The 15,174-nt window shown below is 40.3% G+C and overlaps 1 protein-coding gene across 4 annotated transcripts in view; it reads left to right on the forward strand.

Moving 5' to 3' along the window:
* GRM3 (glutamate metabotropic receptor 3) overlaps positions 1–15,174 on the forward strand; it is a 103,463-nt gene that overhangs the window by 70,794 nt on the left and 17,495 nt on the right. The window lies entirely within an intron of this gene.

The raw sequence follows: 15,174 nt of genomic DNA on the forward strand, positions 1-15,174 counted from the left end.
GGCAATGTTAGCCTCCATCTTCTAAAAATTCCACACACCAACATCCATTTAATTCGCAGCCAGTCTGGGCATGTCTGGAAGCTGATGGTCATTTCACCACCTGCTGCACTAGGCAGCTGCCTGCTATTCCCATGCCAAGACTTGGCCTTTTCTTCCTCATTTTGCTATGAATTTACATAATAACTGGACCATGGCCAATGGCCAATGTCCTTACATTTCCTATGTTACGGAACTACAGGTTTAATGACAAATTATAAAAGAGCTGCATTAAATATGTGCAGGAGAAGTGGAGAGAGGGGTGGACAATCTGGGAATGATATGAGCAAATTTCATGGGGACTCGCCATGCATCACATGATATCTCTGTGTTTTTGCCATCACATATGGCTGATCTTAGCTTTGTGATTAATATTACAAATAGATCTACAGAGGAAACAAGTAAAGTGTAGAGCATCCTGTCTTTTTGCTATTCATTTCTAACTTTCTTCTGAAGCATCTAGGTTGAACTTGCATTTCTATGTATTATTAAACTGATATTCTCGGCTGAATGAGTTGATAGTAAGGAAACATCATGCCGTGCCTTGTGTGAGAACTAACTCCAGTAGGAATTGAAGGATAAATATGTGTAGGATTCAGCATATTCAGTCCCAGGAGATCCTCGGTAATTGTACAATGCTAACAGCACTGGAAACTATGTGAAACTGTCATATTGGAGCTTGAACTTTTCCCTCCTTTAGAGGTCTTAGCATTTGCTTCAGACCATCTCTAGATACTACTAACCACATCCTTTGTGTTTTTCTCACTCCCAGTGGGATATGGCTAGTGTAGCCAAGCATTCCACTTTCTTGGTACTTGCTGATGTGCCTTCCAGCATATGCTGCAGAGCTCCTTAGGATGCCTGGTCTCCCAGGATCCTGATACCTGAGTAGCTGACAAGTTTAGAGCACATCAGGAATTCCTGCAGCCCACGTGCCTGGATTTCTTTACCACGGAAATCAAGAAGGGACAGATGGGACTGGTCACTTGCTGCATTTTATCTCTCAGGAAAGGGTTCAGCAGGATGCAGGATCTTGGACATGCTCTGGTAATATAGATTCAATCACAAAGGAAAAGTAACGCGAGAGCAGCTGGAAAGTGAGATGCTTCAAACCCTCATCTAGGTGCTGCATGCAGTGCAGCTGAAGCCACGTCTTGCCTGAGCAACATGATGCTTATGTGCATCATGTCATTGGTCTCCTAAAAAATGCTGTATCAGTGAAGACAGTCACATACCATGATGTATACAGATACCTAGACAATGTACACATGGCATATGTCAAGCTGTCACTGCATTTGATTTGTTTATTAATTTCACGAACAGTACAAGTCAGAATGAAACAACCTTTTTGGTTTTAGACCTCTGGAAATTAAGAATTATCCTTTTTCCTTCCCCTCCTCACAGCACTTGAAACATCAAAACTATTTTCTCACTTACCTACACCTATCCTCAAAGATACTTGAATGTCTCCAAATTGTTGAAATCAATTGGTTTTAGGAGAATAGCACTTCCTGGAAGCTGGTTCCTGGCATACTGATCACAAGGGAAGGCAGAGGTGTGCAGCCTGCTTCTGTCCTTGCCAGGGAGACACTTCAGGACAGTAATAATCAACCACAATGTGCAGGCACTTTAATATCTTAAATTATTTTGAAACTTTTTCTGAGACCACACGTATTTTTATGGGTTTGAATGCATACACTGTAACAGAGTCCAAGTTTAGCACCAAGCAATCTTGGTTCCAGTAGAGGATTCTTAATCATTTTTCTTCAGATTATATTCAGATATTTTTTAAGCACCAAAGCATATTCCCACTCAACATCTAGATACAAAGTCAAAATAGCCCCAACTTTCTTCAACCAAAACTCCAGGAAAATATTTATTTAGCTACAGCCAGAAAACATAATTTTCATTTTGGCTGAAATATCTTTTATACTTTTATGATTTGGAAGTTGAAGCTGTTAAAGATGGGAAAAAAAGAATGAAGCTTGTAATTTTGCAGTTTTGAAAACAGAAGGCTCTTTTCTTGAACAAAATTAGTTTTAAAGTCAACATGGAAATCTTTGAAACTCTGAAGAGCTTTCATTTCCAATTTAAAACATTAAGAAACCTGTCAAGTTCTTTTCCAATGACTTTGTTCCTTATATATTTTTACCACATTACGACATAATTTGCTCAGCTCATTTCTTTGTTATCAGTTCTTCCATTATAATGCAAATTCCTGTTTTAATGTAAGTTATTTTTTAAGAAGGCGTATGATTTTTATGTGGCAAGTTAATCAGCAAATCTCCCATGCCTTTTTCCTTTCAGAAAGGTGTGAAATTTTCATACATATGTGAAATTTTCATACATATAAGTCTTGTCATTGATTTCTAGGGGACCAAGAATTATCCTTTCCTCTTTCCTGGCTGAAGAAAGTCTTTGGGTGTGTTACTAATGGAAAATGAGGACCTTGCTGCATGGGACATTTGATCAATGATATTCTCATATTTCCACCTACAAATCTGAGAATGTTTTCCCAATGCAGAGAGAGGATGGCCTGGAAGCTACCAGTCCATCAGGTACACTGCAAACAAGTCAGGTTTTACTCTCTTCTTTAGCCTGGGTAGAGATTTACACCCACCACAAGGAAGCAGGCAAGAAACAGAACAGTGATAAGCAGATTTGCAGACACACAAACAACTATTTAAGCAATACCTCCTCTGCTGAAAGGCAGAGGTACACATAGATGAGCCCTGCATGCAAAAACCTGCAGGTTTCCATGAAAGAAATCTGGGAAACAGCCCTGAAAGTATTCTCCCACTTTCCAGGAGCATCTGATGGTGTATTTCAAACACACCAGTCTGAGGAAATGATTAGGTGCATTTATATGACTGGTGTGGGACTGTGCAATTTTAGACATTTACCCTTCACACTCAAATTAATTTTGGTTAGTCTTTGATTGCAGTTAATGGAGGGGATCAGCACTGACAGAGTGTGCTCCAGCCCATGTGAGGTATGGTTTGCCCCTACACCTCTTGCTACTGACTACAGATGGAGCATAGAGCAACTAAGATTTATTTTCACTTGCCATTTAGCTGAAAGCCTGAAGTGAGGCTCTCAGGCTCAGCAATAATGTGATTTGCAGGGAAATACTCAGGGACCAGCTAACAGCAGGGTTGGAGTATAGGACTGGCCAGGATCTGTGCACCCTCATGCTGCCACTGATGCTGACACGCTGTGTGACAGCTATTCCATTAATATCTCTGGGGTCCTACTTATTTCTCCTTTTTCATTAAATTGGAATAACTCCACAGAACTGAAGTGTGGCATTAAGACAGCATGAAGTTTCATTCCTTATTGTCTGTGAGATACACCAAGCACATAATTTTCTTGCAAGTCAGTAAGACATATATGACAAATGTCATGATATCCTGAATCTTTTCAGTAAGAAAAATAGAAACACCTGTATCTGATTCCAGTTTCCAGCAGGAAGATGCAAGAATGCAAAGCCCCTAGATAAATGCACTCACTCTATCTCAGTGCTTGTTTGGCCTTTCAAAGAGATATAGGCTGGTTCATCTTCTTGATCTTCCCATTCTCTGCCTTCCCTCCTGAGGGCACAAGTGCAGCACTTGATGTTCTGAATCATGATGCTTTTCTGCTGATAAAGAGATGCTGGTTCAAGAGGCTGTTAACTTGTATTAACAGAACAACAAAGAAGTGCTGAACAAAAGTAAAGGGCTCCATGGGAAAGAGCACAAACTCAGCTTCTCACCACACTCAGCCATTGCTTGGTGAAGGGTAGAATACAGAGGGGACTCTGGAGGGCACAAATCCAGGGGTGAACCCCAATATAAGTCAGAGCTGCACATATCCAGAAGCCTTTCTCCCTCACAAGGGTGCGGGGGACAGTGCACCAACCAGCTTTGCTAACTATTTTAGCTCATTTAAGCCACCAGGAGGACAGAGAAAAGCAATGTTATCACTGCCCACAGCTCTACTGCAAGCCTCACAGAGTTTGTCATATGCCAGGATAGTGAGCGTTAGCACAGCCAGTGAGAAAGGGGTATCCATCATTTGGGACAAGTAAGTGGCAGGCTACTGCACAGCTGTGCCCCACATGTTGCTACCTGGTATAGCTGCTCTTCCAGGGCATTGGACTGGAGGTGAGGAAGGGCAGTGATGACATTTGAGGACCAGCATTAGCTCCATCAGGGCCAGGGTTGCTGAGCTGGCTGTGCAGGATGACAACCTTGTCACCCAAGGGTGTGGGGTTGGGTTCCAGCTTTTCCCTCTGCAGTTAGCAGGGCTGATGGTATCACAGGACTCTGCTGCGAATCTAGTGTGGGAGTGTATGGGCAGAGAAAGGTTGGATTTTGGGATGTATGCATGTCCACCTGTCTTTTGCAGCTTTCTGAATCTCCACAGCTAATGGTTGGAGGAATTTATCTAAATTAGTAACCTTGGAAAACAAGGCAATAAAAATTTTAGGCAACACATATATTTATAGTACTCAGTGTCTTTTCCTACCCCTTTCTTTGTCCAAAGCTGCAAGAGTCATGTCCCTTTCTGTATTATGTTCAGAAGTCCATCTCTTCTCCAGCCAAGCCTGTGTCATCAGTCTTAGCTTATACTGGGCAAAATCCTCTCCAGTAGCTAACCCGAATGACTATTCCAAATGAGAAAAGGGTTGTAAGTCAGGTCTGATTTGTTCCCTTTCATCCATTGGACTTTGTGACAAAACTTTTATTTCTCCCTGGTCCTACGTTTCTGTGTGATTTACTTCCTTTTTTTTTTCCTCCTCACTATGCCCCTGTCAACACTCAAATAATATGAAGCAGAAACACAAATTCACCTTCTCATTTATTCTTGAACACTGATGACTTCTGTTGTGGGAATGTAATTTCACAGACCATTTCCATCATAACTGTGCCATCCAAGTAAGAAAGAGCTTAAAAGTCATGGTCTCCAACAAGCAGATGTCACCTCACTTCTGAGCACAGCAGCACTGCATGGTGCCTGCTCTGGGATTTAGCCATAAATATTTCCTGTCAAAAGTCCACTTCAAAACTCAATGTCTGGCCAGGCTGCATGGAGCACAGACCAAAAATTCTGCATTTGCTGTCACAGGCAGATTACAGATGCAGAAACTTCAAAGGAGTTTACAGCAGGGAGTACCTGTCAGTAGATGTGCAGGCTAAAGACAGAGCCCAAAGCCCAGGCTCTGCAGCAGAAGGCCCTGGTACTCTGCTATCGCACCCAAAGAGCTCCTTCTCATCAGGTCAGATCCCCCTGGCCTTCAGCACTCAGTCAGCAGCAAGGTCCTCCTGGTCTTCCTTGTGATGCTTATTTGTAAATGAAAACAGAACACATCTTTCAAATGAAGGCAAAACTTACATGTGCAGAAGGTATCTAACACCCTGTTAATCATAAAAGTTGTAAAAGTGTAATTCATGATGGATTTGTAATAAAGCCAAGGAAAATGTAGAGTGAATTCCCCAAGATACTAATTAAAAATACACATGAAAAAGATGTCTAGGATTTATAGGAAAAATTACTACCTTTTCCTGGGACCACAAATGTGTCGTAGAATTTAAAACTTTGCAAGCAACTAAGGGACAGTCTCTGAAAGTACACTTGAGATTTGCTGTTTCAAAGCAGAGGAAGAGTTGAACTTGCACAGTATTTTCCCATATTTCTCTCTGTATTAGAGTTACATTTGTGTATACACACAGGGAGCTCTAGTGAGATTTTGATGGCCTGGTATTCCTGGTGGCCCCATCTACTTTCTTCTTACTCTAGCTGTCTCTTCATAGACCTCATGGGGATGTGCAGTTTCTTTCTGTTGGGCAAATTTACTGCTCCAAGGGTAAATAAGCTAATCTCTGCTTAGTCCTTACTGAAGCTTTTCATATGTGTATATATTAATATATTTATGTAATTTATATATATATATATGCATTTTTATATATATTTAACTATGTATACTATAGATTCATAATATATAGAACCATAAAGTTAAAGAATAAATCAGGTTGGAAGGGTACTTGGGAGATCTCTAGTTTAACCTTCTGATGGAAAGAAAAACAGCTGTTTAATCAGATCAATTTGCTTAGGGCTTTCTAGATGTAAACTGGCTGAAATTAAAATACTGTAGAACTTTTTCATCCCCTAGTTTAGTTTTGAGGTATCATGGTGGCAAACAACTGATCTGTACTCTGGATATGTTGTGTGTCACACACTGCCCCATGTAAACTGGATACCTGGGCTGGCAGCAGGACACAGGCATCATCATCTCTAGGGCACAACTTCCAAATAAATTTTTCATTAAAATTTCTCTTGTCATGATAGCAGGTCAGTGACCTACCTGTTAGTGGTGTCTGCTGTCTAGCCAGCAACCATCATAAAATGCAGCTTTTTCATGCTTTCATTTGGCACTAATTCACAGTAATTAGCCTGAGTGAGCAGGGCAGAGGTTGAATTGTGTTTTTACCCCCTGAGATAAGCTCCAGCAGCTGAGGCCAAGGTGTGCTGGGCCATTGCTCCCCATCTAACTCAGAAGCAAGGTACTTTTCCTGCAGCCACCACTTCCACCACTGCCACCACTGCCCACTGTCACCGCTCTCTGCCTGACCTGGGCACTGAGCTCCCATGGACAGAAAGATGAGAAATGTAGCATTAGCAGGACACAGAGCAGCAGCAGTTTTTCTTCATATTCCTCAGGAAGTCTCTGAAAGTATGTTGCCTTCGGCCTTTACCCAGCTGGGTGTAATTCCTGGAAAGCCTGCAGAAACCACAGGCCAGCAATGGCCCCAAACTTGTTATAGTGGCATATTTAGGTGAAGGTGCTTTGACATTCCTAAAATAGCTCTCCATTGACATTGCAAATAGCTCTCCTTCTCAGTTTCCTCTACTTGAATATTTAAACAACCCACCACTTCAGCTGAGCCATGAAATACTGAACATAAAATTAAATAGTCTGTGCCTTGTATGTAAATTATAGTTGGCTTATCTCATATTAATAATGTAGCCTTTAGGCATCCATAAACCTCTAGATATCACAGCACCCATGAGAATGTGTAAATGAGGATGAGATTAGACACCCTGTGTTTATGGAGAAACACATGACTGACAAACTGAGCAACGATTTTTTTTCAGATCACATATTTGAGAGACAGAAGGTTTGGTAACCTAATTTCTCTAAATCACAGACTTCTGTGTTTGCCTACTGCTTGTTTTATAATAGTTATTGTTATTATTTTATCTTTTGTTTTGATGGAAAATGTCATGTGAATCCCAAATACCAAGGGTGTGCACATTCCAAGTCCTCAAAGGAGCAGGAAGTCTCATACAACATTTTCATCCCCCAAATATGCACAGTCCCCCTTCCAGTCCTACTGAGGTTTATGATAGGGGGCAACCATGGGATTATATTCTTATTCTTCATGCAGATTTTCCTGTGAGACACATTCACACATAAGTGATGTCAGGCCTGCTTCTTTCTTCTTGTGGCCTGGCAGGACAAGTTATCATGTGAGAGAAGAATTTGGTTCAGGATTTCTATCCCTTACATTTTAGCATCTAAGTTAGCTCCAAAAAGCCCAAGGGAGGGCCAGACTCTTCTGTACTACCTGCTACAGATGAGCAGTTTAGCACTTTCATGACTAATATCAGTCTCACTTGAATGCTGAGATATATTTTAGGGGCTGACAAAGGCAGAGGCTGTGCTCAGAACATGACCATGACAGTGTTAATGAGTATGAGGACAAGGACACGAGAAGGAGATTCCATTTTACTTTTTTGATTAATCCAGGTGTGTTCTGAACTTCCAATGAGTTCAAGAAAATTGATCTTTCCAAAAGGTGATGAAGAAAACTACAGAAAGTCACAAATCCAGATGTCTAATCCCATAGATAACTGTTACATTATTTTTACAAAACCTCTATTGTTGTTGGCAGCTAATAATCGTCCTACAAAGGCAGAAGGGAAAGCATAATCTGTAAAAAAGTATCTTTTCTCCTAAAATAAAGTAAATATCACTACATCCCTGTAAGACACATTTTCTCCACCCAGTAGAGCACAGTGTAAAGATATTCCCAGGCTAACACTGACTAAACAGGAAGAAGTACCAGACCAGTATAGCTGCATTAGCATGACACTGACACTCAGCCCAGCCTGGTGTTGCAATCTGGACATGGGTCATGGTCTGAATCCTCCGTCACTTCCGTGTAGCATGTCTCCAGACAAACCTGTCCCAAGATGACTGCTGTACTGTACTTGTTAAACTGCAGCCCAGATGAGCTTGTGAATCTGTTTCAGCTTTCTGGGAAGCCTGAACTGTTCCCTTCAAGCTTGTCTTGCCTGTTTCTGATTCACAGTGCAGGAAAAAACCCTCAGTGATACAAGTCTCCTTCTCTATCTAAAAGGGAGAAAGAAACTCAACCCAAACTCAAGACAGTCGTGTTTAAATTTTTCCACTAAAATATTTTTCCCCAATTTTTTTTTGTTTTTCAAAAAGCAATCAGGTCTATATTTTCACAGAGCAGAAACTCCTTTTGCATATGCATATTCTTCACAAACTGACCTTCTACACAATTCCCATCAACTGTAAACTGGATGGACCTGGCAGAAAAATGTTTGACTTTCTTTCATTTCCTCATCTGTCAGAGCCACGTTTCTAAACACCTCTAAAAGCATCTCAGAGAATGTCTACTTTGGCATCACTGCACCATTTATGGTTATTTTGTTAGCAGATATAGAATATAATAGAAAAATATATTTCATTTCTGCTATCTGGGTGAGTCATTTCCTTTTGTTTCCTTCTTCCTGCCATGAAAGTATATTTGTCTGAGCATATAACAAGTAAAGACAAAGAATACTAAAATTCTTCAAGGCACAGGGAACAGCACACGTATTCATGCAGAGGAGTATCAGAAGCAGAGAAACTTCTAACAGAAATGTTCAGAAAATCCTAGCTGTAGCATGGCTCAGGCACAGGAGCAATCCTTTGATTTACTTTCTCACCTCTTGCTCCAACCATGGATAACTCACCTGCTTACTGCTGGAATGCAAAGGGGTTCAGCACTAAGCCAGAAATTACAATGTCTCCAAATATAAATCCTTAAACTTAAGACATGTGTTTCATAAAGAAATTACCAAGATCAAAAATTTGGTTTGTAGGGTCTCCACACAAAAACTCACTCTTTCCTGAGTGCCTGGGAAGAAGAGCTCAGAGCCAGAAGCAGTGGATATGGGAATGGTGGTTTCAAACACCCAGTAGATCAAAAGCAGAGGTTGTTGTACCTCACACTTTGAAGGCCCCTGTCCCCTCAGTCTTGTGACTACACTTCATCTCCTACAGTTCTGCCCATCTTTCTACTTGGCAATAAATTACTTGTCTCATCTCTTCTAGACTAATGACACATGTATATCTAGCACAATGCCTACAGAAGAAATGCAAGAACATTTCTGAAGGCTGAGAGATATTCATTTTTTAAAAGTATATGTGCAATTGCTCCTCAATTCAATACAGGTTTCATGCAGTACATTTTTCTATTTGAGGCTATACACAGATTCCAGATAATTTGATGGAATAAGCTAATGCAGCAATTCCTTTGCATATATTAAATATTTACCACTTTTGGGGCTGAAATATGAGGCTTAGCTAAGAAAACCCCATCATTTTATCCAGGGAAGGAATTTTACCATTCTCAGAGGAAACAGGGAAACTGTGTGAGAACGCTAAGGGAAGCACAGCCTTGAACGAAGTCCTCACACAGAACGTATGTGCCACAGAAATCCCAGGTAACTCTGAGAGAATATGGATTTTCAGGGTGGAATGTGATTCCTAAGGGCTACATCTGATATTACAATGACTGTGACCCAGTATCAACCACACTGTTTTATAGGAAGTTTGGATTGAAAGACACGCACAGGCCTGCACACACACATACACAGTCACAACAGCACTCACTCACTGTTCTTTAAATTTATTGAAACCAGTCCTAAGATAGTAACTTGGTGTATGATTGTTGAGTTTGTATTTGTAAAAAGTGCACAGCAAATCCAAAAGCAGCAATCATTCCACGCCAAAGGGAAGCAAGAACCTTCTGGTGTTGAGGTAGCAACGCTGATGAGTTCCAGCATCCATAACGGGGGACAGTCCTAGAGCGATTCTTCTCTCAATTTTGCCTTTGTTCTTTTACTTGCAGAGGCCATTACTGGCATTGTACCTTCTTATTATCACTTTTGTCTTTTCACCATCCACTGGATATTTTGCATATGCTGCATACATGCTCTTCTTTATATTGATTATGCCCTAAAAATCTAATCCTAATCCTAATCCTCCCTTCTTCTCAAGGTTAAATTTCTGTCGTGATCAGTAGATGATTGTGTACAGCTCTGGAGCCTCAAGCATCTTCCTGTGCTTCTGCTACAGAACTCTCTTGCACTCTTCCTGTGGGGACGGCTTCTTTGTCGCCCTTTATCTTTTACAATAGGTCTTAAATTTGCTCCAAACACTAGGACATGCTTGATCATATGCAGAAATGTGTGGAGTAGGGTTGCTGGACTCTTGTAGCCTAAGCAGCAATGACATCATTGCCTGTAACAGCCAAAGGTTGTGTTCTTATGGTTCCTTCTCTTGACATAAATAACTATACATCATGTGCCCCTATAAATGAATTTTGCCTATGGTTTCTGAAAAAATAGAATTTTTGCATGACATTTCTCTATTGTCCTGATGAATGGAGAAGCTGATCACTGCTCCAGGTGATCAGTTTTGTGTCAAAGATTGACCTGCTGTTCCAGGATAAGTCTCCACCAGACAGTGGCTGATAAAACACTGTATGAAGCTGCTATTGGGAACTGATGGAAATGTGCTGAAAAAGTTTGTTAAACTTCCTCTACTGCATTTGTGTATCTACTTGAATAAATAGCTAATGGCTAGTTAATGCTCCAGTAACTGAAAGAATAAAAACCCCATCTTTAAAGGCTCTTTGGAGAAGAAATTATCTCAAATCAGAGGAAGGTTTGCGGCAGTGCTGTTGATGTCCTTTCTAGATCTCTGAAACACTTTATCAGTCAAAGCCTATCAGTGTGCCTCTGCTTCCACCATAAAACAGGCAAATAAATCAACATTTTCTTTTTACATTTTTCCCTGAGGTCCGGTGATTGCTGTTGCTGTTGCCGAACTGATTCAGTGGAGCAAAACATTAGCAGAAATGAGCCTGTGCTTTCAGCTTTATCTTTTCTTCCTGAGAGTAGGAGAATTTGCAAGTATTAATGAAACATGCAGCTTGCATGTTGTAGCATAAGGCATGCCAATGAACACTGATGATACTGGGAGAGGCGACGTGCTACCTTTGCAGCTGGTGTGTAATATGCATGAATAGCCTTAAAAGCCAAGAGTTCTCATCCTTTACCTCACCAACTTTTTACTGAAATTCATTGTTGTGAGAAGCCCAGTTTCACCTCTTGACTGGCTGACTCGAGATTTGGCCAGACACAAGATATACTCTACTGAATACTGACTTAACTTGCAATTTCAGTAGATGTGCATTTTCAGCCACCACCTTATTATAAGGAAATGAGTAAAAATAAAATCAAACCTCTACAAAGGAAGATGAGCACTTTCATTGTGTGTAGTGAGCCTTATTGAAAACATAAGGTTGATTTTGCCTTCAGTGGCCAAAATTCAAGCCACACAGCTTTCTTTGATACACTTTGTAATACGATAACTGGAGAACTATCAATGGAGGAAGCTACCCACCCTCCTGATGGCAGCTCATGTCAGCCAGAGCTCACCCTTGGTGGTGTCTGTTTCTCTCCACTTGATTATAGGAGCTCTGCAAGAAAATTGCACTCCCAATATAGATACTGATTGAGTTTAGGTTAAAGAAATATAGGCCACTTTTTTTCATTCACATATTATATTCAGAGAGAAAACTGATCCACTCCAGAATCTTACACCATGAGATGTGTGAAAGATTTACATTTCCAGCTGAACTCTAAGTGTTCTTTGTCCTCCACCAACATTATGTCAGATGTGGCAAATGCTGTAACTGAGCTGCATATGTCTGAGCATAAAGGTTCTTCTGTTTCACCATAGCAGTGTTTCTTTATTCCAACTCTGAGGCATTTTACAACTCCTTTTTTTTCCGCAAAATGTTCAATAAATTTGAGCTTCAGTTGTTTCAAAAAGATGTTCTCTTTAGAATTCACTACTTATGGTTTTATTTTCCTACTGCAAATACAATTTCATTTCACAAATTACCTCATTATTAGCAATTTGTAGGGTGATTGCTGAGAGTTTTCAGTAGCTCCTTAACAAAAATAATAGCATAGAGTCATAAGATACGTAGGAAGAGGCAATACCTTTATTAGGCTGCCCACATATCTGGAAAAAACAGAGGTTTTTGGCATAACATCCCTTTGTCATATCTTGTCTTGCATCTCGATCAGCCCTTGTGTTTCTAAACTACATACTTTCAAAGAAGAGAACAAAAAGCTTTCAGCAATTACTTTGCAAATGGATAGTAATGAGGCTGTTTGCAAAGCGAAATTTTGTTTCCAGGAGGAAATAAAAACCTGATATACTAAACTCTGAGCAGAGCTGTTCCTTCAAAATAAATGAAGGTCAAATTTATTGAACAATGTTTCTGATAACCTAATGGAGTGAACTTGTGCCTGAAAGCTTGTGCACTTCTCCCATCTATAGACTAGTCTATAAGAAATACTACGTTTCTTATGCACTTGAATCTTGGAATGTAACAGCTGCAACATTACTACTACTAAATAATAATATTGCAGTATAAGTCATTAAATCCATGTCAGTCCACCTGACTTGGGAGTGTCTTCCTATCACATCAATTAGGAAATAACAGCCAGAGGGTCTATTTCATGGTTCATTTGGTTCTGATCTCTAAGGGCAAACCATCTAACTAAATTATTCAGAGCTGTGTCTAGAAACACCTCTCTAATCCTCAAGTCCCCACAGAGAAAGAATGTTTTAACCAATTTCCTTTAATATCTTAATAACTGAATCTATTCGAATTTCCTTCAGGCTGACGAAGAAGGACAAAAATATTATTAGGTATTTAACTCTTCCTTAGACAGCTAGATATGCAGTCTGGGGGTGGAATTAGCACATCATGGAATGGTGCCTCCAAAAAGGGAAAGAATGATGCTCCTGTGATATAACCAAGTCCCTCATTTAGTCCAAAAGTGAATTTTAGCAAAATTAAAACACTGCTTCAATCTCTTTCAGCTGTTCCTCAGATGTACTGGGAAGAGAAGAGTAAGGTATGACACCAGTTCCCAGCTTTGAGGTTAAATGGGAATGTCCCTCAATGGAAGTTCAAATTGGACACAGGAAACTCATAAACCCTGAACTGACAGAAAGTCCCAACCAAAATCTCAAGCTCTGACAGTAATGTTAATTTGCAGTAACTGACAGATAACTCACTGGCCAACACATTTTTTACTCAGACCAAAACATTTCGGGAGCTACCAAAGGCCAGCCCAGAACTTACAGTTCCAGTTGCTGAGCGTGTGTTGTCACCCTAACAGTGGCCATTATTCTTCATAATGGGAATGGGTTCCCTTTGCTTCTGCTTACAAAATAACTAACTAGTTGGCCTGAGGGAGGAGTTAGGCAGTTTGAAGTCATGGTTTAATTTCCTTTGTAATTACAAGTTGATTGCTGGTATGAATTACATTACATGCATTTTGCCTCTTGTGCCAACCATTTCTTTAAGTGGATAATCTTAAATTAAAAGAATGGTATCAGTTGAAACACATTGCTATGTTGGAATCTCACAAATCATTCATATCAATTATCAGCCCAGCAGACATTAAAAAAAGAAAAACACCTCTGACACTTTTCCATGAGTGTTTGTTTTATTTTAAAGTTGCACTGGTGCAACCTTTGCAAAACAACTCCAAGGAATATTCTTAATATCAGGGGAGACGTTTTGTATTTTTAAGGAGAAATGTAATGACTGCAGAATTCTTACCTGCTTTTTACCCACCATGTGTCAAAATCCAAATGCTATAAGAAGGAAGAAATTCTTTTTTTAATTCCTTAAAATTCCTTTAAAAAAAAAAAAAGCAATTTCATAATTTCCTTGGTGAAAGTTTGTAACTTAGCACCTCGTTAATTCTTCCCGAGTTCTAAAGACCACACATATGCTTAAGGGCCACACAAGCAAGAGGACAACATATACCTGAAAATGTAAAACATGATGCTTGAGGCAAGCATTTCACAGGAAAGGTAGCTGGGGAGTTCTGTGCTCAGCCGGGCTGAGGATAGTGACAAGCTGAACGAATTCTTCCAATCTTTCAGACCCTTCTTGGCTTGTTTTGCCAATGTTCCAGGCATGCTCTGCAACAGCCTCCACAGCAGCCTGTGTGGACAGCTTGCAAGAGACACCCGTTCACAGGTGCACTGCAGAGAGCTTGCACAAGCTGCTATCACTTGGTGCTCCAGCTGTGAGTCTTTCTGTTCCAGATATTGGTGACATTCATCTCACCTGACTGCAGATACATATACTGTGAGTGTATTTTAGCTAGTCACAGTCATTATGGTCAGCAGAAAAAGAGCAGGTACAGTTTAGCTGGGCTATCCTAGATACCTCTTTAAGGTGAACCCTAGAAGTACCCATTCTCTTTTGTAGGATGGAAGCCTGGGATAACCAAATTACCTACAGATGTCTGTGATATGTGATAGATCTTTGCAACTAGGCCTGGAGAAACAATTCTGTCTCTGACCACTGCAAATGCTGGCAGGGGGGGTGTCTATGACAGGTGTTAAAATTCCCTACAGCAAGCATCTAACCTAAGAGAGAAACCATAGACCTGAATGGAAAATCTGCAGACATAGATAGAAAAACTACATTTGTAGAAAACTAATCAGTCTCATTTCCTTCTTGAATGAGAAGAAGCAATGCTGCATGTGACCCAAACACGTCCAGAAATGGTGGTGCAGAGGTTAAAAGTGGCTACTTGTCTCTGTGGAAACTGATATTTTAAGCCCGTTCATTATTCATTAATTGTGGAGAGGTACGAAGCAGTGACACTTCACTCTGATCTTTCCCTGTACTAACTTTTAAATTGCCAAATTTCAACGTGCCTTCTGTCAATCAGGTGTGAAACCAGCTG

The sequence above is a fragment of the Lepidothrix coronata genome, unplaced genomic scaffold (assembly GCF_001604755.1).
Source record: "Lepidothrix coronata isolate B3197 unplaced genomic scaffold, Lepidothrix_coronata-1.0 Scaffold20, whole genome shotgun sequence".
Lineage (NCBI taxonomy): Eukaryota > Metazoa > Chordata > Aves > Passeriformes > Pipridae > Lepidothrix > Lepidothrix coronata.